Source organism: Plecotus auritus (assembly GCF_963455305.1).
Source record: "Plecotus auritus genome assembly, chromosome: 3".
NCBI lineage: Eukaryota > Metazoa > Chordata > Mammalia > Chiroptera > Vespertilionidae > Plecotus > Plecotus auritus.
In genome coordinates, this window is record NC_137772.1 from 101,614,518 (window position 1) to 101,636,808 (window position 22,291).

A 22,291-nucleotide genomic window follows, 5' to 3' on the forward strand; every position below is an offset into this window, starting at 1 on the left:
GTGGAAGACTCTTGGGGCCAAAATCTTACTGCTTTCTGCAAAGAGAAGATGTTGAGTATCCGATTGGTCTGAAAATGGTGAGCAGAGTATGGTAACCTCACTGAACAAGTGGACAAGGGAAATGCTAAAAAGCGCAAGCGTAGATCAGGTCGGCAATCATTATTTTCCGAGCTGGAAAACCTGATCTGTGAATGGGTTGTTGACAGGAGAGCAAAGGCTTTGGTTGTGAATAGGGCTCAGATTCAAGAATTTGCCCTTGCAATGGCACCACAGTTTTACATAGCCCCCGAAGACTTCAAAGCATCACAACACTGGCTGGATAATTTCCTTCAGCGAAGTGAACTGTCTTTAAGAAGATCTACAACATTGTTTAGGTTGGAAGATACTCAAGTTATTAAGCGAGCACTTGCATTCAAGTCCTTTATTGATGATGCTGACTTCTCTAAATACAATCTTTCCAACATGATTGCTATAGATGAAACTGCAGTGTTTATGGGCCAATCATCTCAAACAACAATTGAACAGCGGGGTGCCTCCTTGGCGTACATTCCCTCCACTGCTTACAAAAGTGCACGTGTTTCCTGTATTTTGGCAATTCATCTGGAGGGCACTAAAATCCCACCTTTAATCATTTCTAAGGGCAAGAAGGAAAAGATTGAACGTGTTTTGGGCGTTTTTATTCTTGAAACTGAAAAGCCTGGGCCACACAAGCAGTTATAAGGAAGTGAGTCAATTTAATGCTGCCGCTTGTTATGCGAGGGAGCCAAGGAGGTCTGCTAGTCTGGGATGCAGCCAGCACTCACCACGCTAAAGACATGAAGACATTTCTTCACGAAAGAAAAATAGATCAGATAATGATTCCCGCAGGAATGACGGCCTATCTCCAGACTCTTGATATTGCAATAAACAAGCCATTCAAAGACAATTTGCGCATGGAAATTAATGACTACATTGAAAATAGAATGGAGAGAAATCAGCGTGGAAACTTTGTGAAACCTAAACTGCAAGAAGTTGTGACTTGGGTGAAGAATTCATGGGAGAAAATCACTGACAGTTGCATTGCAAATGCACTGCGAGCAGGCTACCTTGACAAGAAGTACTCATTTAAAGACAGTGCTATTGCTAAACATGAGAGATTTGGTCCACTGATTCTGAAAGAAATGGAGTCACAAGAAATTCACCAGGAAATTCAGGAATTGGATTGTTATGATGATGTTCCAGAAGATGATGACATGATTGTCATTGAATAAATGAGTAAATTCTTGATACTGTAGGATTCACAGTTTGTCTGGTTTGTGTTGACAACTACCGTACTACCGTACCATATACAGGTAATAAATTTCCTTTATTTTCATTTAACAATAAATGTGTACCGTATTCTTCTTCATGGAAAAATAAGACATCCCCTGAAAATAAGACCTAGCGTGTCTTTGGGGGCAAAAATTAATATAAGACACTGTCTTATTTTTGGGGAAACACAGTACATTGGAGACTATCCACCCAGAATTGGTGAATTAGAAACAGCTGGTGAGATAATTCACAGCCAGGAAGGGCAGAGAACACCTGGGAAATGATAGGATCAGGGATCTGGGCTGGAGAGAGACACATGACCACCAGACCGAGAGGGTCAGGAGGAAGCTGCACTGCACCAGGGCCGAGTACCTTGGAGACAGGCATGGCATCCAACTGTGGAAGGGAAATCCACAGGGCTACTGGCAGACTGGGAATATTAATCTAAGTCCAGAGCCGCAAGAGGCTGCACCCAGAAGGGTGGCCTGAAGAGCTGCCCGGGCAGTGTGGTTCATGGTGGGGTGGGGGGGATAGAAGGTTGTTTTGCCTTTGTTTTGTCTTTGCTTTTATTTGCTAAAACCAGTTCATAGGACCTTCCAATTACAAACACTCACCCAAGGCCGTGGTGCAGGCACAGGTGCAGATTTGTGGATTCTGGGAAGAGGCTGTGGAGGAAAGCAGAGCAGGGAGAGGTGACCAGGAATCCAGCACTGAGACATTCCATACCCTCCTAATCTAAGCGGCCATTTTTCTTCAGAAAAGCCAGGCCCTCCCAGAAGCCTCAAGGCAGCTAATACTGCCACACCCAGCCTACATCTTGAGCTTTATAAAGACTCTGGACTAGGTTGAAGAGGTGCCATTTCATCCCAGAAAGCAATACAGACACTTGAGTGATTAAGATTGACAGCAGGCAGATAGGCAAAGCAGGCAGATTGGTCCTGTCTGTTTGCAGCCAAGGTCTGTGGAGATAGATACAAACAGAGGAGCGGTGGATTGCTTGGAACTTCAACACTGTGCTAACTACTAACAGGAAACTGAGAAGTGGCAGAAAAAAACAGAAGAGTGAGGTCTTAAACTAGCCCCCAAGGGGCTTTAAAACTTGGCTGAAGCAAACTACACTTTGTTATTTTTTATCTTTTGTTTTAAAAAAATTTTCTTTATTTTTTATTTTTGTTTTTATTCTTTTTTCTATTGTTTTTTCTTTATTTTATTTTTATTGTTATTTTACTTTATCTTTTTTTTTACTTTTTTCTTCCTCAATTCTCCCTTTATCATCCTGTTTTCTCTTCTCCTGTTCCCACTTTAGTTTTTCTCTTTCCTTTCTTTTTACCCCTTGTTAAAAATTGATCTTCTTTATTTGCTTTATTGACATATTATTATTGTCGTCTCTGTTGGCTTACTCATATATTTAATTTCCTCTCCCCTGCTCCAAGTCCATGCAGCCTTCTCTTTTCTCTTTCTTCACTAGTCAATTATTTTGTGCTTTTGTTTTTCCTCTCTTCTCTTGCACTCTTCTTCTCCTAATTGTTTAATTAGTTTCACTCACTAAACTAAAGCCTATCTGTTCTCTCCTCTATTCTTCTTTTCCAAAAATACGTGAATAAGTAAATAGATAAATAATTTTTTATCTTTTTTGTTTATTTCTTTTCTTCTTAACCACTCAGTCTCTTTCTACCTCCTCTATAGTGAACCATGCTCCTTCCCCTATTCATCTAATTTCTTAACCTTACTATCTGTATATAAGCTCTGCCTCTACAGTTTCTGCCCCCCCCCCTTTTTCTGGGTGTTCATTGTTTGCATTTATTTATCTGTTTGTTTGTTTGTTTGTTTTGTGGTGTTTTCTACACATATGTTTTTTTCTCTTACCTTTTTTTCTTTTCTCAATATCATTTTTGCCCTCTTTTATCTTTCAAATTCTCTTTCTTCTAGTGGTCACTTTTATTGGACTTATCAGTGTTGTGTATACATTCGAGTTTTGTTCCCTTTGTGTCATGTCTTGTCAATATGTATTTTGTGCTGTTCAGTCAATGTGATAGAGAACAAGCCACATAACCAGACACCCTGAGAGAAGACTCCATCCACAAACAGGACAATAACATTCAAGACCTAACTACACCAAGAGAACCCAAATATTTCAAGTAGAGGGCATCCTTAGAATACCCATCCCAGAAGACCTGAGAAACTGCACCACTGAGTCCCACAAAACATCTATATAAGACAAACTCAAAAAATCTGAGTGGCATAGCAGTTTGATCTAATACATAGAAACAATCACAAAGGAAAAGCACAAATGGGGAGACAAAGAAACAAACCCCATATGAAAGAAAAAGATGAATCACCAGAAAAGGAAATAAATGAAATGGAGGCAAGCAATTTGTCAGAGAAAGAATTCAGAGCAATGGTTATAAGGATGTTGAAAAAGATGGAAGACAAATTCACAGACATGTGTAAGAATCATGAGGAAATGAAGAATGACACAGCAGCAATAAAGAACACAATGGAAGGTTTCAACAGTAGACTAGAAGAAGCTGAGGACCACATCAATGAGTTAGAAAACAAGGTAGTAATAAAACACCCAAGCAGAGCAGCAACTGGGAAAAAAAAACAAACCTGAAAAAGCAGGAGGAGAGCCTAAGGGAGCTTTGGGACAACATGGAATGAAACAACATCTGCAAAATAGGTGTGCCAGAAGGAGAGGGAGCTGAGCAATGAATAGAAAACATCGTTGAAGAAATAATGACAGAAAACTTCCCTGATTTGGGGAAGAAAAAAGTCATACGAGAAGCACACAGAGTCCCAAATGAGATGAACCCCAAAAGACCCACACCAAGACACATCATAATTAAATTGGCAAACATTAATGACAAAGTAAGAATCTTAAAGGCTGCCAGAGAGAGACAGAAAATTACCTATAAGGGATCTCCCATCAGACAACCAACTGATTTCTTGACAGAAACACATCAAGCAAGAAAGGACAGAATGAAATATGAAAAGTGATGCAAAGCAAGGGACTGAATCCAAAAATACTATACCCCAAAAGGCTATCATTCAAAATTGAAGGTAAAATTAGGAGCTTCACAAACAAACAACAACAACAACAAAAACACACACACAAAAAAACCCAAAAAATGGCTTAGGGAGTTTATGACCACCAAGCCAGCAATTCAAGAAATGCTAAAGGGACTGCTGTAAAAAGAATAAATAGAAAGGGAAGAAGTAACATAGGCATAAAAAATAAAAATGGTGGTAGGGGAGGTTGGGGGAAGGTCAATGGGGAAAAAAAAAAAGAATAAAAATGGCAACAAACAAGTAGTTATCAATAATAACCTTAAATGAAATGGATTAAATGCTCCAATTAAAAGACATATGGTAACTGAATGGGTAAGAAAACATGACCCATATATAAGCTATCTACAAGAGACGAACCTCAGAACAAACGAATCACACAGACTGAAAGTGAAAGGATGGGGAAAAATGTTTCAGGCACATGGAAATGGAAAAAGAGCTGTGCTGGAAATACTTATATATGATAAAAGAGACCTCAAAGGGAAGGCCATAACAAGAGATAAGGAAGACTACTTCATAATACTAAAAGGAGCAACTCAATAACAGGACATAACTCTGGTAAACATATATGCACCCAAAACAGGAACACCCAAAAACAAAATAAAAAAACTCCTGGAATATATCAAGGGAGAGGTTGACAGCAATAAAATCATAGTAGGGGACTTTAATACCCCATTGACACCACTGGATAAATGCTCTAAACAAAAAAATCAGCAATGAAACAGCAATCCTAAATAACTTACTAGATCAGATGGAACTACATGACATCTTCAGAACATTTCACACAAAGCTACAGAATATACATTCTTCACAAACGCACATGGGTATTTTCAAAGACAGACCACATATGGTGACACAGGCAAAGTTTATTAAAATTCAAGAAGATTGAAATCATATCAAGCATCTGCTCATATCACAATGGCATAAAATTAGAAATCAACTAAAATAAAAAAAATCAAGCACTTGGAGGCTAAACAGCTTGCTATTAAATAATGATTGGGTTACCAAAGTGATCAAAGAAGAAATTAAAAACATCCTGGAAACAAATGACAATGAAAACACAATAATCCTAAATCTGTGGGACACAGTGAAAGCATTCCTGAGAGGGAAGTTCATAGCACTCTAGGCCTATCTCAAAAAACAAGAAACACTGATAATAAATTATCTAACCCTACAACTTAAAAAATTAGAAAAAGAGCAATAAGAAAAGCCCAGAATAAGCAGAAGGAAGAAAATAATAAAGATCAGAGCATAAATAAATACATAGCGACAAAAAAAATTACAAAAGGTGAATAAAACCAAGAAGTGGTTCTTTGAAAGGATAAACAAGATTTGTGAACCTCTAGCCAGACTCACCAAGAAGCAAAGAGAGAGGACTCTGGTAAACAAAAGCAGAAATGAAATAGATGAAGTAACCACCAACACCAGAGAAATAAAAAGGATTGTAAAAAAAATACTATGAGCCGAAACCGGTTTGGCTCGGTGGATAGAGCGTCGGCCTGCGGACTGAAAGGTCCCAGGTTCAATTCCGGTCAAGGGCATGTACCTTGGTTGCGGGCACATCCGCAGTGGGAGGTGTGCAGGAGGCAGCTGATCGATGTTTCTCTCTCATCAATGTTTCTAGCTCTCTATCCCTCTTCCTTCCTCTCTGTGAAATATCAATAAAATATATTTTTAAAAAAATACTATGAACAACTCTATTAAAAAAAATGAACAACATAGACGAAATGGACATATTCCTAGAAAAATACAATCTTCCAAAACTCAATCAGCAAGAATCAAACAATCTTAATAGGCTTAAAACTACTGGGGAAATTGAAACAGTAATAAAAAAAATCTTGCAGCAAACAAAAGCCCTGGTTCAGAGAGCTTCACAGTGAAGTTTTATCAAACATTCAGAGAAGAACTAAAACCTACCCTCCTCAGACTATTCTAAAAAACTCAAAAGGAAGGCACACTTCCAAGCTCTTTCAATAAAGCCAGCATTACCCTAATCCCAAAACACAATACAAAGAAAGAGAATTACAGGCCAATATCCCTGATGAGCATAGATGCTAAAATCCACAACAATATCCTAGGTCAGTGGTTGGCAAACTGTGGCTCGCGAGCCACATGCGGCTCTTTTGCCCCTTGAGTGTGGCTCTTCCACAAAATACCATGGCCTGGGTGCGTCTATTTTGAAGAAGTGGCATTAGAAGAAGTTTAAGTTTAAAAAATTTGGCTCTCAAAAGAAATTTCAATTGTTGTTGTACTGTTGATATTTGGCTCTGTTGCTAATGAGTTTGCCGACCACTATCCTAGGTAATCGAATTCAGCATTACATTAGAAAGATCATACAACATGACCAAGTGAGATTTATTCCGGGGATGCAAGGCTGGTACAATATCTGCAAATAAAATGTTATATATCACATAAACAAACTGAGAGACAAAAATCACATAATCATATCAATTGATGCAGAAAAAGCATTCAATAAAATCTAACACCCTTTCTTGATAAAATCTCTCAGCAAGTGGGGAATAGAGGAATCATACCTCAACATAATAAAAGGTTTATATGACAAACCTACAGCCAACATCATACTCAATGGGCAAAAACTAAAACCATTTCCCATAAGAACAAGAACAAGACAGGGATGCGCACTTTCACCACTCTGGTTGGATATAAGACTAGAAGTGCTAGCCAAAGCGATCAGACAAGAAGAAGAAATAAAAGGCATCCAAATTGGAAAAGAAGAAGTAAAACTGTCAAGTGCACATTATTCACAGATGATATGATATTGTACTTAGAAAACCCTAAAGATGCCATCAAAAAACTACTAGATTTAATAAATGAATTCAGCAATGTATCAGGATACAAAATTTACACCCAGAAATCTATGGGGTTTTTTTATATACCAATAATGAACTCACAGAAAGAGAAACTAAAAAAATAATCCCATTACCATTGCAACAAAAAAAATTAAGATACCTATGAATAAACTTAACTAAGGAGGTAAAAATCCTGTACTCAGAAAACTGTATAGGACATTGAAAAAAGAGATATAGGAAGACACAAGATATTGGAAGAATTCATCATGTTCATGGATTGGTAGAATCAACATCATTAAAATGTCCACACTACCCAAAGCAATCTATAGATTTAATGCAATCCCCATTAAAATACCGATGGCATATTTCACAGACCTAGAACAAACTCTCCAAAAATTTATATAGAATAAAAAAAGACCCCAAATAGCAGCAGTAATCCTGAGAAAGAAGAACAAAGTAGAAGGGATCTCAATACCAGATATCAAGCTGTATTACAAAGCCAGCGTTCTCAAAACTGCCTGGTACTGGCACAAGAATAGACATATAGACCAATGGAACAGAATAGAGAATCCGGAAATAAACCCAAGCCATTATGCTTAATTAATATTTGACAAAGGAGGCAAGAGCATACAATGGTGTCAAGACAGCCTCTTCAATAAATGGTGTTGGGAAAATTGGTCAGATACATGCAAAAAATGAAACTAGACCACCAACTTACACCATACACAAAAATAAACTCATAATGGATAAAAGACTTAAATATAAGACAGGAAACCTTAAAAATATTAGAATAATTCATAAGTAGCAAAATATCAGACATATGTCATAGCAATATCTTTACCAATACAGCTCCTAGGGCAATGGAAACTAAAGAGAAAATAAACAAATGGGACTAGATCAAAATAAAAAGCTTCTGCATGCAAAGAAACCATCATCAAAACAACAAGAGAGCCCACTGCAAGGTAGAACATATTTGCCAATATTATCTCTGATAAGGGTTTAATCTCCAAAATTTATAGGGAACTCATACATCTTAACATAGGGAAGATAAACAATTCAATAAAAAAATGGGCAAAGGACCTAAATAGACACTTTTTGAAAGTGGTCATACAGAAGGCCAAGAGACATATGAAAACATGCTCAAAGTAACTAATCATCTGAGAGATGCAAATCACAATGACAATGAGTTACCCTCTCACACCTGTCAGAATGGCTATCGTCAACAAATCAACAAACGACAAATGCTGACGAAGATGCAGAGAAAAAGGAACCCTCATGCACTGCTGGTGAGAATGCAGACTGGTGCAGCCACTGTGGAAAACAGTATAAAGTTTTTTCAAAAAATGGAACTCCCATTTGACCCAGTGATCCCACTTCTAGGAATATATCCCAAGAAATTAGAAACACCAGTCAGAAAGGATATATGCACCCCTATGTTCATAGCAGCACAATTTACAGTAGCTAAGATTTAGAAACAGCCTAATTGCCCATCAGTAGATGAGTAGATTAAAAACCTGTGGTACATCTACACAATGGAATACTATGCTGCAAGTATAATAGGTAACATACATCTAACATGAAAAAAGAAAGAACTTGTACCATTTGCAACAGCATGGATGGACCTGGAGAGCATTATGCTAAGTGAAATAAACCAGTCAAAGAAAGATCAGTATCACATGATCTCACTCATTTGTGGAATATAATGAACAACATAAACTGATTAACAAAAATAGATCCAGAGACATAGAATCATCAATAGAATGTCAAACTCCAGAGGGAAGGCAAAGGGAGGGTGGGTGGGTAAGAGATCAACTAAATTTTTTTATAAAGGATATTAATTACTTAGCATAAAACTACTACTCTTGGAATTTCTTCCTTTCTGCTAAAATGGAGGCACAAGGCTATATTGGACAAAAGGTTAGAAGAACTTTGCTATCATCTTACAATCAAGAGTAGGATTACCTTGCCCTACTGGTAGGCTAGAAGTTTCCCTTAAAGACCAAGCCTAGACTGCCCACTTTCAGACTGCTTTTCATATGGGAACAATAAAGCCTTTTGTAACTAACACATTATGTCTGGTTTATGCTCATAAAGGTGATCTTGTCTAATATGCCATGGCTGTTATTTGACAATGTGACCATTTCCATGAGAGGAGACAAATAATCAAATACGAGGAAATGGTGTGATTGTAATAATATGAGAGATACACAAAGATACATTTCTATATCAATCCATGAGCTGTGGCTAATGGTTAGGCAGGATGGTCAAGGATGTGGAAGAAACAAAATTATGAAATTGGGGGCTATGTCTTGAAAAGAGTATGTGAACATTTTTGAATGCGTACAAAGTATAAAGACATGTCTCATGTGAATGATCTGGGGAGGGGAGAGCTGTTAACATTCAGGTGGTTTGGATGGCCATTTCATGGGCAGTAATAGCCTCTTTCCCAGCCACCTCTATTTTTGCCCAGTGGACTCATGAACAAAGTGGCCATGGCATTAGGAACAGAAGTTATGCATCAGCTCAACAACATTAACTTCTACTCACCAAGGCCAACCTGGCCATGCCTACTTCTGAGTGCCCAATCTGCCAGTAGCCAGCAACTATGTGGATGAGCTTGGAAGCAGATCCTCCCACAGTCAAGCTTTGAGATGACTATGGCCTCATCCAAAAACTTCACTGAAATTTCATGATAGACCCTGAGATATAATTATCCAGCTAAGACACTTCTAGTTTCTGACTCACAGAAACTGATATAATGAATGCTTATATTCTTAAACTGATAACCTTTGAGTAATCTGTTACACAAAAATAGGTAACATACATCTAGCATGAAAAAAAAAAAAAAAACTGATCAGGGAGTCCTAGAGAAGCTAGATGTGACAGTGGCAGGTATCTCCAAGAGATGTACTCCCTACTTTGTTTATACTCTTTTTTTATCTTGGGACATTCTTTAAATTCTTACATTATGAGATCAATAGAACCATGCTTTACATGTATAGTTAAGTAGGTGGCTTCCAAAATTTACACAGTTCTTTTTGTCTATTTCCCCAGAAAATTAAATCTGAACATATACAGTTTGGGGAAAGGGATATTACCCTCTATGCTTCATCTCCTTCACTTGTTAGTCAAAGCACTATAATGATGATATGAACCTGTAAAAATAAAGGAGAGAGAGAGAAGGACCAAGGAACAGCTGTGTCATGCCTCTGGTTCAGGAATATTCATGAAAAAAATTATGGTGGCTATTACTGTTAGAATTTATAAAATTGTGACAAAATGGGGATGAACAGGAACATCTCGGCTTTTATTTTTTGCTCAACCTGATTGATTTGCCCCTCTGTGGAACAGAGCTTTGCTACTTCTGAGTGACCAATGGACTCTGCTCTGAAATCAAACCCACCTTTTATAGTTCTGTAACCAAGAGTATTTTTGCATTTATGTGTCAGAATCCAGTAGCTTACGCTCAAACACTGCTCCCCAACACTTTGCTAATGAAACAAATATCTTTCAACAGATTTATTTTCCAGTATAAATCTATGTCATTTTAATTGTATTTTTATTGTTGTTATTCAGAGAAAGATAAATTCTGTGACCTTGCAATATAGTTTTCCTCTTTCATTTTCTAACAAAGAAAATAGGCTCCTGGAAAAATCATCGCTGTGGACAAGTTTCTTTGATCAGAAAGCTATTGTCCTTTGTTTCTTATCCAGTAAGATATAGATCTTGTACCATATTCTCTCCAGAATTGGAGTCCTTATTTCAAGTCTTTAAGATATAATCTATTTCATTTTCTATCTTAGGTCTGCAACTATTCACTGCAAATCACTTGCAAATAACCCTTGGTCACTTTATTCACTAGTCCAGAGATCATTCTAATTTTTACCTCCATACTATCCTACAGGAATTGACTTTAATTTTAAAATGATGCACATTCTTCACTATGACAATTGTCATATCCCTGCAAAGAATGTATTAAATTACCCATTGGCATGATTTTTAGATTTAGTAGCACCAAGATGCTAGTGAGTTAAATCATTTTACCAGGTATTGAGATAATCTTCTTTGCCCATTTTCCTAATTAGTATTTTCAATATTTAGTGGAAATTGTGACCTCACCTTTTTATTTTCCTCTAAGCAAATGATTAAAGGGAGAACACTGACCTTGGGTCTGCAAGACCCAGTTTTCTAAATTCTCTAAATTTCAATCAAGGTCACCTGACCTTGCTCTATTTATAATTGACCAGTAGAGGCCCTATAGCTACACTAACAGTTGAGGCAGCCACAGCATTAATAGTTAAGATAGGAAACTAAGCTAACATTATTGCTTCCAAGTTTGGAATAATTTCTGAAATAGGAATCGCAGGAGAGGGAAAGCATGCAAGAAATGTAATTTCTTATCATTATATTTAGCATATGCATATATGGTGCATCAGTTTCCTGAGATGGCAGTAACAAATTACCACAAACTTGGTGACTTCAAACAATAGGAATTTATTCTTCCACAATTTGGATGCCAGAAATCTAAAATCAAGGTGTCAATAGGGATGTACTATCTTATAAGGATGTACAGGAGTATCCTTTGTCTCTTTTCACTTTTTGTGGCTCCAAGCATTCCTTGACTTGAGGCCACATCACTCCAACATCTGCCTCTGTGATCACATTGTCTCCTCCTCTTCTCTGTCATCTCCTTTCCTATCTGTCTTAAATCGTCCTCTGCCTTTCTTTTATAAAGACACTTGTCACTGGATCCAAGGCCCATCTGGGTAACCAGGATGATTGCCTATTAAGATCCTTAACTTAATTATACATGCAAAGGCCCTTTTTCCAGTTAAGGTAACATTCACTGGAATTTGACATGGATATCTTTTAGGGGATCATTTTTCAGCTGCCTATGTATAAGTATTTTTAAGGTGCAGACATTACAAATAAGAGAAACCCATTTCTGGTACTGGTTGAAGAATGGGATAGGTTATACTTTACCACAGCAATTTAGCATTTGTTGATGTCTTCTTTGTGCTCATCATGTGTGATTCTGTGAGAATACAAAACTGTGAAAACATGGTACAGTTGTCAAAATTCTATGGCACAATAAAATACATATAATGCCAGAGCCCTGTTAATGCAACAGAGAGAAAAAGAAGAGTAGAAAGAGCATCTGAGCATGAGTCAGAAAGAAATAGGTTTAAATAGTGGCTATGCTGAACTCTAGTGCTATGACGATGGGAAAGTTCATTTAAATTCTTTGTGTTTTTTACTAGTGAATTAACTCTTGTGGTTATGACAATAGTTTGGAGAGATGCGTGGATAGGCAAACTAACCACTGAAGCAGAGCTTAAAATGGTCCAGGAGACTACGGAGATTTAACAGATTCAGCAGCTACTCAATAACATCCTTGGGCATATTATACTTTTTGCTTGCATCTTTACAACAATACTAAGATATAGCTGTATTATTCTCAATTTATAGGTGAGCAAAAGAGGCTCAGAGAAGGTGACTAACTGGCCCAAAGTATCACAGTTATTAACTAATTCTCACAGCTAGAATCCAAATGCACATTGTCCTCACCACAAAATCTATTGAAATGAGAAAATAAGTAAGGATGTGTTAACTAACCTTATTGCGATAACTATATGTGTGTGTGTGTGTGCATATATATGTGCATTACATTGTATGCCTTAAAGTTACACAATATATAATGTCAATTATATTTCAACAAAGATTGAAATCTTGGGAAAAATCATTGTTAAGATGCCATTTTGTGTAATCGTTGAGAGGTTTATGCCCAGGTTATGGGTAGAATAAAATTCTCATTGAGGGATGGGATGAGGGTAAGGAAAGGCACAAAGACATTTAAAGCAGTACAAGTACTTAAAAGTCTAAATTCGTATCAAAAACTGGCTGGTGTCTACCTCAAAGAATTAAATGTGAGAGCTTGAAAGTAAATAAGTACTTTTTTAAGTACTGATAAATTAAAGCTTACTTTTGAAATATTTATTCAAATGTCACCTATGAGATATTGACCATGTTTCATACACAGTGAGAAGTCCTGAGACATGTAAGAGCATGAATAAGGCACAGATCTCATCCTCAAGAAGCAACTAAAAATACACTAAAATTAGTCATTTGGAGGCTCAGCTGTGGAGCAATAGGAGTTCAGCCTAGCATCAAATTAGGAACCTGCTAGTTATGTCTGAATATCTAGGAACAGAAGGTCCTAATAAAGAATGACTGCAGCTTTTTAAAAATCTTCACCACAGGATATATATATATATATATATATATATATATATATATATATATATAAACTTTTTTTTTTTTTAGAGAGAGGGAAAGTCAGGGGAGGGGTGGTAGAGAGAGAGAAACATCAATTGGTTGCCTCCTATACATGACCTGACTGAGGATCAAACCCATAACCTAGGTATGTGCCCTGAATGGGAATCAAACCTGCAACCTTTCTGTGTATGGGACAACGACGCTCAAACCCACCGAGTCACACCTGCCAGGGTTACGACTGCAGCTTTTATACTTTGTTTCCATTCTACAGGACTCCCACCTGGACCAGAACCTGCTACCAAACACTTTGCTAACTCCACATTTTCCCCAGCTACCTACCATCACTCTGAATAGAGGAGCACAAGCAGCAGTATTCAGTTGCAACCTGTGACCTAGGCAACCTCACATACTTGCTTCATCATTGTTAGTCCTCCTGCGAATTATAACCCGATGCTGGTTTTTCTCTGATGGAGGCCAGATCCATATGTCAGTCGAGATTGAGTTGCCTTTGCCTTCTGTAGTTCGGGCCAGTTTCTTGAGTGGTGACACCAGCCTGGATTTGATTGAGGTTTTTCCACATTTGTTCAGACTTTGTTGTAAGGGACAGACATCTGGCAATTCTTCTATATTAATGCTTTCTTATTCCCACTGATTCAGCCCTCTCTCAGCATGCTGCCTAGTGGGATTAGTGGACATGTATAGCAAATGTATAAGATAAATAGAGAGATGTATAAGGAATAAAATGAACAGATATATATATATATATATATATATATATATATATATATATATATATATATAATAAAATGAACAGGTATTTGTATGCCGCGACCTTTTGCAGCAGGGGTTCAGGATCTGAAGAAGGGGCTGATGCACAAATGAAAACACTAGACAAGAAATATGAATTTAGAAGGCATGGGGGGTCAGGTGGAGATCTCTCTCTTGGAGAAGCACCCTGAAACCTGACCTTATCCGCTTTTTATTTATTTTAGATACACATCTTGCCCTTAATAAAGCATGGCAAACAGGTATCAGACAGACCGTGCCTAAGGTCAATAAAGATCAGTAAAGGGAGGAAGAAAAATGGCAGTGGAATAGACGGATGGGTCCCAAGCCTTGTCGCAGAGCAGAAAGAAAGAACAGCTGAGGGTCACACAGGGAGCATTTGTTGGCGAGTAAAGGGACAGCTATACTCCAGGAGAAGGTGGGGGACTGCTGGATGGGGTTCCCCTGACTGGGTAGCCCTCACTGCTGCTGGGTCCCCTCCCAGAGCTACGGGCTCGGACGCGGAGACCTTGCCATCTTGAAGGGGAAAATGGAGGTTTACAGGAAGCTTGAAAATCTACAACTGCGGCAACCACTGAACAGCTGTGAGCCCCAGAACACCGGTCCCCAATTGGCACAAACACGCGGTTTCAGAGGAGCTCTACACTCCACCACAGAAAGGTCAGATTTTGCCTGGGATAAAAAGAGAGAGAATTACATGACCAGACATCCAGAGAAGACAGACCATGGGGAGACAAAGATACAGCCCACATATGAAAGAAAAGCAGACATCACCAGAAAAGGAAGTAAACAAAATAGAGGCAAGCAACCTGTCAGAGAAAGAATTCAGAGAAATGGTCATAAGGAGGCTGAAAAGAATGGAAGACAAATTCGACAATATGAGTAAGAACCAAGAGGAAATGAAGAAGAACCAAGAAAAAATGAAAAATGACATCGCTGCTCTAAAGAACTCAATAGAAAGCATCAAGAGTAGACTAGAAGAAGCAGAGGACCGCATCAGTGAGCTAGATGACAAGGTGGGAAAAAATACCCAAGTAGAGGAGCTTCTGAAAAAAAAATAATAAAAAGTAGGAGGAGAGCCTAAGGGAACTTTGGGACAACTCGAAACAAAACAGCATCCGCATAATAGGGATTCCAGAAGGAGAGGAAACTGAGCAAGGAATAGATAACCTGTCTGAAGAAATAATGACAGAAAACTTCCCTGATATAGAGAAGAAAAAACCCACACATCCAGGAAGCTCACAGAGTCCCAAGCAAAATGAACCCCAAAAGACTGACGCCAAGGCACATTATAATTAAATTGGCAAACACCAACGACAAAGTAAGAATCTTAAAAGCGGCAAGAGAGAGAGAGAAAGTTACATACGGAGGAACCCCCATCAGACTAGCAACTGATTTCTCAACAGAAACTCATCAGGCCAGAAGGGAATGGAATGAAATATACAAAGTCATGCAAAGGAAGGGTCTGAATCCAAGAATACTGTACCCGGCAAGGCTATCAATCAAAATTGAAGGTGAAATCAGGAGCTTCACAGACAAAACAGGACTAAGAGAATTTATTACCACCAAACCAGCAATGTAAGAAATGCTAAAGGGTCTGCTGTAAAAAAATATATATAGGAAGCAAAGAAGGAACACAGGGGTAAAGAATAAAAATGGCGACAAATAAGTACCTATCAATAATAACTTTAAATGTAAATGGATTAAATGCCCCAATCAAAAGACATAGGGTAACAGATTGGATAAGAAAACAAGACCCATATATCTGCTGTCCACATGAAACCCACCTCAGAAAAAAAGATGCACACAGACTGAGGGTGAAGGGATGGAAAAAGGTTTTCCAGGCAAATGGAAATGAAAAAAAAGCTGGGGTAGCAATACTTATATCTGACAAATTAGATCTCAAAGTGAAGGACATAACAAGAGATAAGGAAGGCCACTTCATAATACTAAAGGGTGCAATCCAACAAGAAGAAATAACTCTGGTAAACCTATATGCAACCAATACAGGAGCACCAAAATACATAAAAAAATTCCTGGAGGATATCAAGGGAGAGATCGACAGCAATATAATCATAGTAGGAGACTTTAATACCCCACTATCACCATTGGACCAACCTCTAAAGAAAAAATCAGCAAAGAAACATCAGTCCTAAATGACTCACTAGACCAGATGGAATTAATTGACATCTTCAGAACATTTCACCCAAAAGACACAGAATATACATTCTTCTCAAGTGCACATGGGTCATTTTCAAAGATAGACCATATGCTGGGACATAGGCAAAGTCTCTTCAAATTCAAGAAGATAGAAATCATATCAAGCATCTACTCAGATCGCAGTGGCATAAAACTGGAAATCAACTACAATAAAAACAATCCAAAAAAATCTAACACATGGAGACTAAACAGCATGCTATTAAACAATTACTGGGTTACCAGAGAGATCAAGGAAGAAATAAAAAACATCATGGCAACAAATGACAATGAAAACACAAAATCTATGGGACACAGCAAAAACAGTCTTGAGAGGGAAGTTCATAGCTCTACAAGCCTACTGCAAAAAACAAAAAACAATGGTAATAAATTACCTAACCCTACAATTCAAAGAGTTAGAAAGAGAACAACAAGAAAAGCCCAGTGTAAACAGAAGAAAGGAAATAATAAAGATCAGAGTGGAGATAAATGACATAGTCACCAAAGAAACAATACAAAAATTCAACAAAACCAAGAGCTGGTTCTTTGAAAGGATAAACAAGATTGATGAACCTCTAGCAAGGCTCACCAAGATGCAAAGAGAGAGGAACCAAATAAACAAAATCAGAAATGAAAGAGGTGAAATAACAAGAGACCCCACTGAAATACAAAGGATTGTTAAAAAATACTATGAACAACTTTATTTCAACAAACTGGACAACCTGGAGGAAATGGACATATTCCTAGAAATATATGACCTTCCAAAACTCAATCAGAAAGAATCTATATATCTCAATAGGCCAATAACTGTGGAAGAAATTGAAGCAGTCATCATAAAACTTCCAGCAAACAAAAGCCTGGGGCCAGATGGCTTCACAGGGGAGTTTTACCAAACATTCAAGGAAGAACTAAAACGTATCCTCCTCAGACTATTCCAAAAAATTCAAAAGGAAGGAAAACTTCCAAGCTCCTTCTTTGAAGCCAGAATCACCCTAATACCAAAACCAGATAAAAAGAACACAATGAAAGAGAATTACAAGCCAATATCCCTCATGAACATAGATGCCAAAATCCACAACAAAATTCTAGCAAGTCGGATCCAGTAGTACATCAGAAAGATCATACACCATGACCAAGTAGAATTTATCCCAGGAATGCAAAGATGGTACAATATCCGCAAATCAGTAAACGTGATACATCACATAAACAAATTGAGTGATAAAAATCACATAATCATATCAATTGATGCAGAAAAAGCATTTGACAAAATCCAACACCCTTTCTTGATAAAAACTCTCAACAAGGTGGGAATAGAAGGATCATACCTCAACATAATAAAAGCTATATATGATAAACCCACAGCTAACATCATACTCAATGGGCAAAAACTAAAACCATTTCCCCTAAGAACAGGAACAAGACAGGGATGCCCACTCTCACCACTGCTGTTTGACATAGTACTGGAAGTATTAGCCATTGCAATTAGACAAGAAGAAGAAATAAAAGGCATCCAAATTGGAAAAGAAGTAAATCTGTCCTTATTTGCAGATGACATGATATTGTACATAAAAAACCCAAAAGACTCCATAAAAAAAGTATTAGACTTAATAAATGAATTTGGCAATGTAGAAGGATACAAAATTAATGCCAAGAAATCCATGGCATTTCTATATACCAACAGTGAACTTACAGAAAGATAGACTTAAAAAGTAATCCCATTTACCATCGCATTGAAAAAATTAAGATATCTAGGAATAAACTTAACTAAGGAGGTAAAAGACCTATAGGCAGAAAACTACAGGACACTGAAAAAAGAAATAGAGGAAAACATAAACAGATGGAAGAACATACCATGTTCATGGATTGGTAGAATCAACATCATTAAAATGTCCATACTACCCAAAGCAATCTATAGATTCAATGCACTCCCCATTAAAATACTAACGGCATATTTTACAGACCTAGAATGAACTCTCCAAAAATTCATCTGGAATAAAAAAAGACCCCAAATAGTCACAGCAATCCTGAGAAAGAAGAACAAAGTAGGTGGGATCTCAATACCAGATTTCAAGCTGTATTACAAAGCCACTGTTCTCAAAACAGCCTGGTACTGGCACAAGAACAGACATATAGATCAATAGAATAGAATAGAGAATCCAGATATTGACCCAAACCACTCTGCTCAATTAATATTTGACAAAGGAGGCATGAACATACAATGGAGTCAAGACAGTCTCTTCAATAAATGGTGTTGGGAAAATTGGACAGATACATGCAAAAAAATGAAACTAGATCACCAACTTACACCATACACAAAAATAAACTCAGAATGGATACAGGACTTAAACATAAGACGGGAAACCACAAAAATACTAGAGGAATCCACAGGCAGAAAAATCTCAGACATATGCCGAAAGAACTTCTTCACTGATACTGCTCCTAGGGCAATGGAAACTAAAGAAAAAATAAACAAATGGGACTACATCAAAATAAAAAGCTTTTTCACAGCAAAAGAAACCATCAACAAAACAACAAGAAAGCCCACTGTATGGGAGAACATATTTGCAAATGTTATCACTAATAAAGGTTTAATCTCCAACATCTACAGGCAGCTTATACAACTTAATAAAAGGAAGATAAATGATCCAATAAAGAAATGGGCAACAGACCTAAATAGAATCTTTTCAAAAGAAGACAGAGGGAAGGCCAAGAGACACATAAAAACATGCTCAAAGTCACTAATTATCAGAGAGATGCAAATCAAAACGACAATGCGATACCATCTCACACCTGTCAGAATGGCTATCATCAACAAATCAACAAACGACAAGTGTTGGCGAGGATGCGGAGAAAAAGGAACCGTCATGCACTCCTGGTGGGAATGCAGACTGGTGCAACCACTGTGGAAAACAGTATGGAGTTTCCTCAAAAAACTAAAAATGGAACTCCCATTTGACCCAGTAATCCCACTCCTTAGGAATATATCCTAAGAAACTAGAAACACCAATCAGAAAGGATATATGCACCCCTATGTTCATAGCAGCACAATTTACAATAGCTAAGATTTGGAAACAGCCTAGGTGCCCATCTGCAGATGACTGGATCAGAAAACTATGGTACATCTACACAATGGAATACTATGCTGCCATAAAAAGAGGAATTGTTACCATTTGCAGCAACCTGGATGGAACTGGAGAACATTATGCTAAGTGAAATAAGCCAGTCAATGAAAGAAAAATTCCACATGATCTCACTCATTTGTGGATAATAAAGAACATTATAAACTGATGAACAAAAAGATAGATACAGATGCAGTAAAGCATCAAACAGACTGTCAAATTACAGCAGGAAGGTTAGGGAGAGGTGGGGGAGATAAGAGATCAACCAATGGACTTGTATGCATGCATATAAGCATAACCAATGGATGCAAAACACTGGGTGGTGAGGGCATGTATGGGAGTGGGGTGTGGGGGCGGGGGCAATGGTAAGATATGTACACATATAATACCTTAATAAAAAAATGGAAAAAAAATAAAAATAAAGATCAGTAAAGATCAGTAAGGTTCAGCAAACATTTACTTTGAGGTTATTAGGTCAGAAAATTGCTTGTAGCCACCACTATCTCAACATAACAATGGTGGTTGGCATTAGCCCTGCTAACACCCACTGTCCATTGGCCTTCCGTGTTCCTTGGTGCACTCTCATGATAGTATGGGCAGTGGGTGGCATCCCACATTTGTATAATGAATAGATTATAACATCTATACTAATAAAATGGTAATATGCTATTTAGACTGGGTCGACTGGTCATCTTCCAAACATCTGACTTCCTTCTGTACAAAGCCATGGTGGTGGACGCTGAGGCAGAGGCAGTTAGGGGTGATCAGGCCAGCAGAGGGGGGGCAGTTGGGGCCAAGATCAGGCCGGCTTCGGGGGGGCGGCAGTTGAGGGTGACCAGGCCAGCGGGGGAGGGCAGTTGGGGGTGAGATCAGGCTGGCAGGGAAGGGCAGTTAGGAGTGATCAAGCTGGCAGGAGAGAGCAGTTTGGAGCAACCAGGCTGGTGGGGGGGTGGCGGGGGAGGCAGTTGAGGGTGACCAGGCCAACAGATGAGGGCAGTTGGGGGTGAGATCAGGCCTGCAGGGGAGAACACTTGGGGATGATCAGGCTGGCAGGGGAGGGCAGTTAGTGGTGATCAGGCTGGCAGGGGAGGGCTGTTGGGGGCGATCAGGCAGGTGGTGGGGACAGTTGGGGGTTACCAGGCTGGCAGAGGGGGAGCAGTTGAGGGTGATCAGGTCAGCAGGGGAGGGCAGTTGGGGGCTATCATGCTGGGAGGGGAGGGCAGAGGTGGCAATCAGGCCAACAGGGGAGCAGTTTGGGGTGAACAGGCAGGCAGGCAGAGGTTGTTAGGGGCAATCAGGAAAGCAGGCAGAGGGGTTAGGGGCAATCAGGCAGGCAGGCAGACTGGTTAGGGATGATTGGGCAGGTAGGCAGGTGAGCAGTTAGGAGCCAGCGGTCCCAGATTGCAAGAGGGATGTCCAACTGCCAGCTTAGGCCTGATCCCTGTGGGATCCCCGATTGGAGAGGGTGCAGGCCGGGCTGAGGGAACCTCCCATACATGAGTTTTGTGCACCAGGCCTCTAGTACATGTATAATTGTTTAACAAATAAATGAGATAAACAAGAAGATGTGTAACATATGAACTAAATAAACAGGGAGGACTATAACAAATGAATGAAGTGAGCAGGGTGGTGTATAACATATGAGTGAAATGAACAAGGAGGATTAAATGTTTGGAGATCTAAATGAGGGTAGAGGGTAGAGTTACACAGGCTGAAACAGGTATATGGGCTGTGGCAGGATCACAGAATGGCTGTATTTAAAGGGATTCTCTTTCCTTAAATGTTTGTCTTCACATTTATGAGTCAACTTCCATCATGCATTTGAAGAAAGTTTCTTGTCAAATTACTGTCGCAGGTCAGCTTAAATAAAGGCAGGGTCAACACCCAAAAGAGCAAAATATTCTTGTTATTTAAAATAAATTATTTCCTCAAAAATATGTATATGTTAAATTGTTCTGTAGATGTTCTGCTTCATCACATTGATTTATTGTGTGGGTATTTTTTAGCAATAGTAGAGAAAGTGACCCTAAGATTCCCAGGACCCATCAATGGCAAATCTCAAGTGTGCTTTTCCAGGAAATGCTCTGATATAACCCAGGTTTGTTTCAAATGCAGTTTCAGTTGCCTAAAATTTACACCTACCCAGTGTGCTTGTGCCTTCTGTGACCTGTGTCAGCAGTAATTTTCTTGAGTTTTATAAGCTTTCTTTTAACAGAGCCAAATCCAAAAAAGGAAGAAAAACAGGTCCAGGGTACACTTTATAGACTGTCAGTATAAATCACCCAGTTGCTGACACATAATTACAAAACAGTATGTATAGCTAATGCCAAAGTTCCAATCTAGTTTATACACTGAGTGGCCAGATTATTATGACCACCTGACATTTGTAGGCAAATTAGCCGTACACTACATTGTATGGGATATGGAAGCTGAAGGCCTGTTCAAACACCTTTGCTGTCTGCAGTTACCAAGATAAAACATCTCCAATTCTCACAGGAACACAAGGATTGGACAGTCGAGCATTGGAAAAAAGTCATGTGGTCCGATGAATCACATTTCCAGTTGCATCATGCAGATGGCAGAGTGAACATTTCACAAAAACAGCATGAAAGCATGCACCCCACATGCATGAGTACAATCCTTCAAGCTGGTGGGGGCAGTGTCATGGTTTGGGGCATGTTTTCCTGGTATGATTTGGGCCCTTTAATTCGTGTGGAACAATGTCTGAATAGCACAACATACCTAAGT